Source organism: Aethalodelphis obliquidens, unplaced genomic scaffold, assembly GCF_003676395.1.
Source record: "Aethalodelphis obliquidens isolate GAN/ISIS:26980383/991018 unplaced genomic scaffold, ASM367639v1 scaffold72, whole genome shotgun sequence".
NCBI classification, from domain to species: domain Eukaryota; kingdom Metazoa; phylum Chordata; class Mammalia; order Artiodactyla; family Delphinidae; genus Aethalodelphis; species Aethalodelphis obliquidens.
Genome location: NW_020838016.1, coordinates 541517 through 551028, shown reverse-complemented (window position 1 = coordinate 551028; position 9512 = coordinate 541517). Strand labels below are relative to the sequence as shown.

At 40.4% G+C, this 9512-nt stretch overlaps 1 pseudogene; it reads left to right on the top strand.

The window, feature by feature from the left end:
- Positions 1-743: 743 nt before the first annotated feature.
- On the top strand, positions 744-9021 carry LOC113612076 (calmodulin-A pseudogene; annotated as a pseudogene).
- The last annotated feature ends 491 nt before the right edge of the window (positions 9022-9512 follow it).

Here is a 9512-nt window from a genome sequence, read left to right as displayed (position 1 = left end):
ACAAAAATGTTTTTGAGCACAAACTGAGAGAGAGAGAGAGACGAAAACTGAGGTGCTGAGCATTTTATCTGAGAGACTGAGTGTTGACGTAAAGGGGCCATGTGGTAGGTTTCTTGCCAAACTGATTGCTGTCATGCCTCTCTTTGTATCCAAGCCCTTTGCACCATGACTTTGCATGCCTCCATCAGGTGAATGGTCCAGCAGACTAAACAACAAGTGCAAAGACACTGAGGCAAGAAGGAGCTTGACAGTGTTCAAGAAACACAGAGAAGGCCAGTGTGGTTGGAGTGCAGGGAGAGGGACTGGGGAATGATAGAAAGTGAAGTCAGAGAGAGGACAACACCAGACCATACACAGCCTTTGAGACTAGAAATCTCTGGCAACAGTAGAAGGAAAAGCCCAAATCACTGTGGCCTGCTTATACATGAGTACAGAAGGACCTATGGTTAAAATATCAAAATGCTTTCATTCCAGTTGGTAAATAGCCACTGTGCTGATCCCACCTAAAAGTCCCCTCAGCTCTGGCCAGCCATGCCCCTCCCTGAGGGCCATAAACCTTCCAGGATCCTGTAATTTAAGAATTCAGGGTAACTAGAAGCCTCTAACCCTGATCTAGTGCCATGACTACAGATGCGTAACATTATCCCCAGGCAAAAGGAAGAGCATTTCTTTATATACATCTTTATGAAGTTCAAAATAAACATGTATTCATTCACTTAGTAAATATTTATTAAGTACCAACTATGGGCCAGGAGGTATTAGAGGTGTCGGGGATGAGTGAGAGTAAACAGACCAGTTTCTGCCCTCACAAAGCTTAGAGTTTGTACTTTAGGCCAATTATTGCCTGTAGGGAGTAATTTTTAGGCAGTGGTTCTTAACCTAAACTACACAGCAGAATCACCAGAGCGTTTTTAAAAGTACTGATACCTAGGTCCCACCCCAAGAGGGTCTGATTTAATTCCTCTGAGTAGTGGCCAGGGCATTGGAAATTTCTAAAAGTCCGCCAGCTGATTCAATGTGCTACCAGGGCTGAGAACTTCTCTCCTAGAGATATGAGCCAACGTGGATGACAGAGTGGAACTGTGACATTTTAGTAAAATTTATGGTTGCAAACCTAGAGAGTTAAGTCTTCACTGCATTTTAATGCATAAAGATAAATCAAGATGGAAACATGATTCTTTCAAAGGTGTTTTTCAGAAAGTTCTGGAGGCCGTCTTTGTAGAATGGTGTCCTGACTAATGCTGCCTGGCAGTCTGACCCAATGTTAGGCAGGTCAACTCCACGTATTCTGCCAATACTCAGCAAAACTCTGGGCTTTGTGAAATAGAATTCCTGAGGAGAAGGACCTGTAAATGTGAACACTCCTATCCTTCTCTTCCCCCACCCATGACCTGTCTGCACGTCCCACCCAAAGCCAGCAGTCAGTCTGAGGAATGGGTGAACGCCCAGGACTCCATGCCATAGCTAAGGAATCCAGCCCTTGGGGTCAACAACCAAAACTTGAGATTGCTTTTCACACGGATTTATTACCTCTCCAAACCACTTTCCAGTTGCTTCCTTCAGCTGTCCATCAAGTGACAAATGTTTAGGATGAAACAGAATGAGAAACTCCTTGAAAAGATTTGACCCAAAGGAGAGTCGAGAGGAGCTATGGAAAGGGAAACATGCACCAAACGCTGGGCTGCAGCATAAAGATTTTTCTAGATTCATTAGGTCACAGAGAAGCATCAAAGCACATTCTAGGACAATGAATGTGCTCAGGGCTAGCTCTTGATTATTCTGTCCTAATGAAGGGGGACAATGATGTGAGTTTTCTGAAACAGCGGCTGATTTTAATGAGCGGTTTGGTTTTGACTCTGGAAATCACTACTAGGTAAATAAAAACGTACCCAGCATGTCTGACCATTTTTCAGCTGGGCAGCTTGGAATGTGGCCAAGAATGTAGAAAGAAAATGGCTAGCATTTCAAAATTCATCTGAGAAAACCCACAAAACAGAAGCATCTTAGTGGAAACAACAGAGCTCTGAATTATGATTTAGAAGGCAAGAATTCTTGTCTCTGGTCTATCGTGACCAGGTGTGTGACATGGGTAAGTAACTTCTCTTCTCTCTGTGCCTCAGTTTCCTCACTTTTAAAATGAGGGGACTAGACTTAAGTGATCTCCAGTAGAACAGATGGGTAAAATGGAATTTAATATCTGAGAGAGAGAGAGAAAAAATACTGATGTGTGAAGCATGAAGACCACTGTCAGGGAGTAACCAAGTTTGTATTTGGAGCCCAAGACACTCGTAGGGGATGAGGGCAGGAGGGGATCAAGACGCTTACACTTTTTCTCAAAAATTATAACTAGTCAGGGCGAACTGGGGATTGCCCTGATCTATTCTTAGAGTCAGGGAAGGGCCACGAGAACCCTAGGTAAACTCACCACCAAGGAGAAAAGACAGGACCACCAGCCCAGCTTCTGCACCAACTTAGGAGTTCAAAAGTGTAGTGCACACTGGGACCAGACCCAACCTAGGATCAGGGAGCAGGCTTGAGTCCTGGGGAAGTGGCCATGTGAGTGAGGAGCTATAATGATGGGAATCCAAGCCAGGTTTGCCTGAAGCCCACCACTGGCTGAACTTACTCCTGAGGGCTGGGACCTTCTCTTTGGTCCTTTAAAGAAGAGCGGTGGCCAAAGCAAGCTACACTAGCGGCTTCCCCTAGAGCCACCAACCTCTGTGGAACGACAAGAGTCCCCAGTCTCAGTTGGGACTCCAGAAGTTGAAACAGAAATGACCAGGAGAGCCCTGGCCTATTAGAGGAAGGGGATCCCAGCAAAGGTCACTGTATTTCCTGTTCACTGGGCATGCGAGAGCTCCCATATTCAACTTTGGGACCCCACCTGAGTGGTGCCTTATTTGCATCCCAAACTATGAATTGGAGCACTCCAGTTATAGATCTATAAGATCCCTTACAGCTCTAATATGATGTGGTTTTAGTGTACCCACACTAATATCACAAAGACTGACTTTATTTCAGAGTTTAGCATATAACTATCCCCTTAAGTTTGTAGACATTGGGACTCCTGTCTAAAAATAGGGAGAAATGGGTAAATTAGGGATCCATCTGTGACCATTACATAGCTTAAAATAAACACAAAAGGCGTATAACTGCTAATGATCCATGAATTCACTCCATATGCATGCATTAGAGATCATTAAAGTGAAAGCTGGGAATGCAAAAGATAATTATATAGTTTGAATATCTAAAAATTTTTCCTCATAGAGGGCATATTTGTATGTATGTGTAAAATATAAGTGTATTACCCCCAAATGGAAACTGAAACACATGCTTGCTTTAGTGGAAGGTGATCATTATATTAATTTCCTGTTTCAAATGGCCTTAGACAATAACCATCAGCTTTGTAAACATGCGGACCTCTTGATCCAGCAATTTCATATGTAGAAATTTAACCTGATGAAAATTTTCACCAGTATACAAAAACAAATATATATGAATGTTCATTGTCACAACATTGTTAACAACGAAAAAACTGAAAAGAATGAAATATTCATTAATAAGGGATTAGTTAGATAAATTAGCAGGCATCCATATGCCAGGATACTCTGAAATTATTAAAAATAGTCAAATGTACTTTTATAGCAGAGAAATAATTTTATGTCAACTGAGGGAGCTGACATTTACAGTTTGTATGTTTACCCCATATCCATTCCCTGCCTCAAATCAAATCTACATTGAGGCTGAGGCCTTCCTTGTGTCAGGGAAGTTTGGTTACAAAGAGTGCTGATCACAAAAAGATAATTCCTCACACAGGTCAGAATGGCCATCATCAAAAATTCTACAAACAGTAAATGCTGGGGAGAGTGTGGAGAAAGGGAACCTTCCTGCACTGTTGGTGGGAATGTAAATTGGTGCAGCCACTATGGAGAACAGTATGAAGGTTCTTTAAAAAACTAAAAATAGAGCTACCATATGACCAAGCAATCCCACTCCTGGGCATATATCCAAAAAGATAGATGCAGCCCAATGTTCACTGCAGCACTATTTACAATAGCCAAGACATGGAAACAACCTAAATGTCCATCAACAGATGAATAAATAAAAAAGATGTAGTATATTTATACAATAGAATATTACTCTGCCATAAAAAAGAATGAAATAATGCCATTTTCAGCAACATGAATGGACATAGAGATTATCATACTAAGTGAAGTAAGCCAGACAGAGAAAGACAAATATCATATGGTATCACTTACATGTGGAATCTAAAAAAAAAAAAAAAAAACAAATGAACTTATATACAAAACAGAAATAGACTCACAGACATAACAAACTTATGGTAACTAAAGGGGAAAGGGGGGAAGGGAAAAACTAGGAGTTTGGGATTAACATAAGCACACTGTTATACATAAAATAGATAACCAACAAGGACCTACTGTATAGCACAGGGAACTATACTCAATATTTTATAATAACCTATAAGGGAAAAGAATATGTATATATTTATATATACATATGTGAACTTGAATCACTTTGCTGTCCACCTGAAACTAATGTTGTAAATCAACTATACTTCAATAAAAAAAAAACACAAAAAGATAATTCTTAGTGCTTAGCACCAATGACAAGAGACCCAGAGAAAGGTATTCTCACCATCCCACTGGCACACTTTTGAGAATGAAAGTGAGTGCTATTAATAATGACATGGAAATAACCCAGACTGTTCTGAGGAAACAGGGACACACTACCTGGACCTTTCCCTGAAAGTTAATTCATTTTCTTATAAACCAAAGACAAATGTCATCTTTTAGTAGATAAGGCCCTTGCTCTCATGGAGACTTAGGTGAGGGGAGATGGCAAATAATAAAGAAAACAAAATAATGAACAAGATAATCAGAGACTAATAAAGCTTTGAAGAAAAAAATTTTAATGGGTGAAGTGATGCAGGGTGGGGAGGTAGAGTGGTCAGGAAGACCTGCTTGAGAAGAAAAGATGTGGTGGGAGATCTTAATGTCCAGAGAGGGTTGGGCATGCCAAGATGTGGGCGGAGCACTCCTGATGGAAGACCAATGACCAGTGATGCCCGAGGCCTCTGATGTGTTGAAGGAATGCACCCTGTGAAAGCAGAATTTGTTGGAGGGTTAATCAAGGGGATGACATGATCTATATCACGGTCTAGGGGAAGGAATGAGAAAGAAGGAAACAGAGCCAAAGATACCTGATGGAGGGGGATGGATGATGTGTCTGGGGAGAAAATTAGTAAAGGCAGGAAAAGGGGGGTGGGTGGGAGCACAAGAAAGAACCATCCCAGCAACTGCTCCAGACTAGAGGTAGTATAGCTGGTGCTGATACTGGACAGTGCCAGGACTGGCTCACCTGAGGGGCTCAGGAGTTTTTCTAAAACTCCAGGGAGATCAGAGGGAGATAGCAAGAAAACCTCGGATTGGAGATGTGTAGCCTTGCCAAGAAAAGGCTAGTGCAGAGTTCACTCTTAATCTACAAACAGCAAATGCTGGAAAGGGTGTGGAGAAAAGTGAACCCTCCTGCACTACTGGTGGGAATGTAAATTATACAGCCACTATGGAGAACAGTATGGAGGTTCCTTAAAAAACTAAAAATAGAACTACCATATGATCCGGCAATTCCACTACTGGGCATATACCCAGAGAAAACCATAATTCAAAAAGACACATGCACCCCAATGTTCATGCAGCACTATTTACAATAGGCAGGACATGGAAGCAACCAAAATGTCCATCGACAGATGAATGGATAAAGAAGATGTGGCACATATATACAATGGAATATTACTCAGCCAGAAAAAGGAACAAAATTGGGTCATTTGTAGAGACGTAGATGGACCTAGAGAAGTCATACAAAGTGAAGTAAGTCAGAAAGAGAAAAACAAATATTGTATATTAACACATATATGTGGAATCTAGAAAAATGGTACAGATGAAACAGTTTGCAAGGCAGAAATAGAGACACAGATGTAGAGAACAAATGTATGGACACCAAGGGGGAAAGTGGTGGTGGTGGTGGTGGGATGAACTGGGAGATTGGGATTGACATATATACACTAATATGTATAAAATGGATAACTAATAAGAACCTGCTGTATAAAAAAGAGAATAAAAAAGAAGAAAAGGAAGAGGGAGGGCGAAATGAGGAGTATGGGATTAACAGACACAAACTACTATACATAAAATAGATGAGCAACAAGGATTTACTGTATAACACAGGGAACAATATTCGATATCTTCTAGTATCCAGTAATGGAAAATAACATGAAAAAAATATATATATATATAACTGAATCACTTTGCTGTACACCTGACCCTACACAATATAATACATCAACTATATTTCAATTAAAAAAATCTGTAACAAAGGATATATTAAAAATTTTAAAAACTCACACAACTGTACACCAAAAAGAGAGAATTGTACTGAATGTAAATTTAAAAATAAATTTTAAAAAGCTTTGGAGAAGAACCGTTTCTCACTAGGAATTCTGGTCTGAAGCATCGGTGCAAGGCCTCTGCCCAGAGCAACCTATGAGCAAATGAAACTAGACAGAGCACAAAGGAAAACAAAAGGTACTACAGACCCGCCTCTTTGCCCTGGAAGTGTACTTGCGGCATGTTTCTCCAGGCCTTCAGGCTTGGGTCTTGGACTGGAACTACACCACCAGCTTTCCTGGACCTCCAACTTGCAGAGGTATTTCTCGGCTTCCAAAATCAACTGTGTGGTTGACAGGGTCTTGTTGCTCTGGCCAGGTGTCAGGCCTGAGCCTCTGAGATGGGAGAGCCCAGATAAGGACATTGGACAACCAGAGACGTCTTGGTCCCACATAATATCATTCGGCAAGAGCTCTCCCAGAGATCTCCGTCTCAATGCTAAGACCCAGTCCACGCAATGACCAGCAAGCTCCAGTGTTGGACACCCCATGCCAAACAACTAGCAAGACAGGAACACAACCCCACCCATTAGCAGAGAGGCTCCCTAAAATCATAATAAGGCCACAGAGACCCCAAAACACACACCAGACATGGTCCTGCCCACCAGAAAGACAATATCAAGACTCACCCACGAGAACACAGGCACCAGTCTCCTCCACCAGGAAGCCTAAACAACCCACTGAACCAACCATACCCACTGGAGGCAGATACCAAAAACAACAGGAACAACAAACCTGCAGCCTGTGAAAAGGAGACCCCAAACACAGTAAGTTAAGCAAAATGAGAAGACAGAGAAATACACAGCAGATGAAGGAGCAAAGTAAAAACACACCAGACCAAACAACTGAAGAGGAAATAGGCAGTCTACCTGAAAAAGAATTCAGAATAATGATAGTAAAAATGATCTAAAATCCTGGAAATAGAATAGAGAAAATACAAGAAACGTTTAACAAGGACCTAGAAGAACTAAAGAGCAAACAAACAATGATGAACAACACAATAAATGAAATAAAAAATTCTCTAGAAGGAATCAATAGCAGAATAACTGAGGCAGAAGAACGGATAAGAGACCTGGAAGATAAAATAGTGGAAATAACTACTGCAGAGCAGAATAAAGAAAAAAGAATGAAAAGAATTGAGGACACTCTCAGAGACCTCTGGGACAACATTAAATGCATCAGCATTTGAATTATAGGGGTCCCAGAAGAAGAAGAGGAAAAGAAAGGGACCGAGAAAATATCTGAAGAGATTATAGTTGAAAACTTCCCTAATATGGGAAAGGGAATAGTCAGTCAAGTCCAGGAAGCACAGAGAGTGCAATACAAGATAAAGCCAAGGAGAAATATGACAAGACACATATTAATTAAACTATCAAAAATTAAATACAAAGAAAAAATATTTAATACAGCAAGGGAAAAGCAACAAATAACATATAGGGGAATCCCCATAAGGTTAACAGCTGATCTTTCAGTAGCAACTCAGCAAGACAGAAGGGAGTGGCAGGATGTGTTTAAAGTGACGAAAGGGAAAGACCTACAACCAAGATTACTCTACCCAGAAAGGATCTCATTCAGATTTGACAGAGAAATTAAAACCTTTACAGACAAGCAAAAACTAAGAGAATACAGCACCACCAAACCAGCTTAACAACAAATGCTACAGGGAGTTCTCTAGGCAGGAAACACAAGAGAAGGAAAAGACCTACAATAACAAACCCAAAACAATTAAGAAAATGGTAATAGGAACATACATATAGATAATTACCTTAAATGTAAATGGATTAAATGCTCCAACCAAAAGACGTAGACTGGCTGAATGGATACAAAAACAAGACCCGTATATATGTTGGGTACAAGAGACCCACTTCAGACCTAGGGACACATACAGACTGAAAGTGAGGGGATGGAAAAAGATATTCCATGCAAATGGACATCAAAAGAAAGCTGGAGTCCAAGTGGAGCAAGTGAGCTGAGTGGTTGTGTAGTCGCGTCCCGGAGACCAGTAGCGCTTGCAGCATGGCTGACTGACTGAAGAGCAGATTACAGAATTCAAAGAAGCTTTTTCACTATTTGACAAGGATGGTTATGGAACTATAACAACAAAGGAATTGTGAACTGTAATGAGGTCTCATGGGTAGAATCTCACAGAAGCAGACTTACAGTACATGATTAATGAAATGGATGCTGATGGTAATGGCACAATTGACTTCCCGGAATTTCTGACAATGATGGCAATAAAAATGAAAGATGCAGACAGTTAGGAAGAAATTAGGGAAGCATTCCATGTATCTGATAAGGATGGTAATATCTATATTAGTGCAGCAGAGCTCCGCCATGTGATGACAAACCTTGGAGAGAAGTTAAGAGGTGAAGAGGTTGATGAAATGATCAGGGAAGCAGATACTGATGGTGATAATCAAGTAAACTATGAAGAGTTTGTACAAATGATGACAGCAAAGTGAAGACATTGTACAGAGTGTGTTAAATTTCTTGTACAAAAACGTTTATTTGCCTTTTCTTTGTTTGTAACTTATCTGTAAAAGGTTTCACCCTACTGTCAAAAAAATATGCATGTATTAGGACTTCATTCCTCCATGTTTTATTCTCTTATCTTACTGTCATTGTCCTGAAACCTTATATTTTAGAAAAATTAAACAAGTAACACGTTGCATGTGGCTTACTCTGGATATATCTAAGCCCTTCTGCACTTCTAAACTTAGACTGAGTTTGTCAAATGAGGGAACATGTGGGTTATGCCTTTTTTTTTAAGTTGTTTTCTTTAGGAACTGTCATCATGTTGTTCTTGAAGTGTGGAGCTGTAACTCTGTGTGGACTATGAACAGTCAACAGTATGTACTTAAAAGTAGCACTATTGCAAAATTGGTGTTTTATCCAGGACTCATACACTATCTTTTTGTACTGCTGGTCCTTTACCAGAAGCAATTTCTTTTATTGTTACTTGCTTGTTGTTTTAGCCACTTAAAGAAAATCTGCTTATGGCACAATTTGCCTCAAATCGACTCCAAGATGTACATTTGTTTTCCAATAA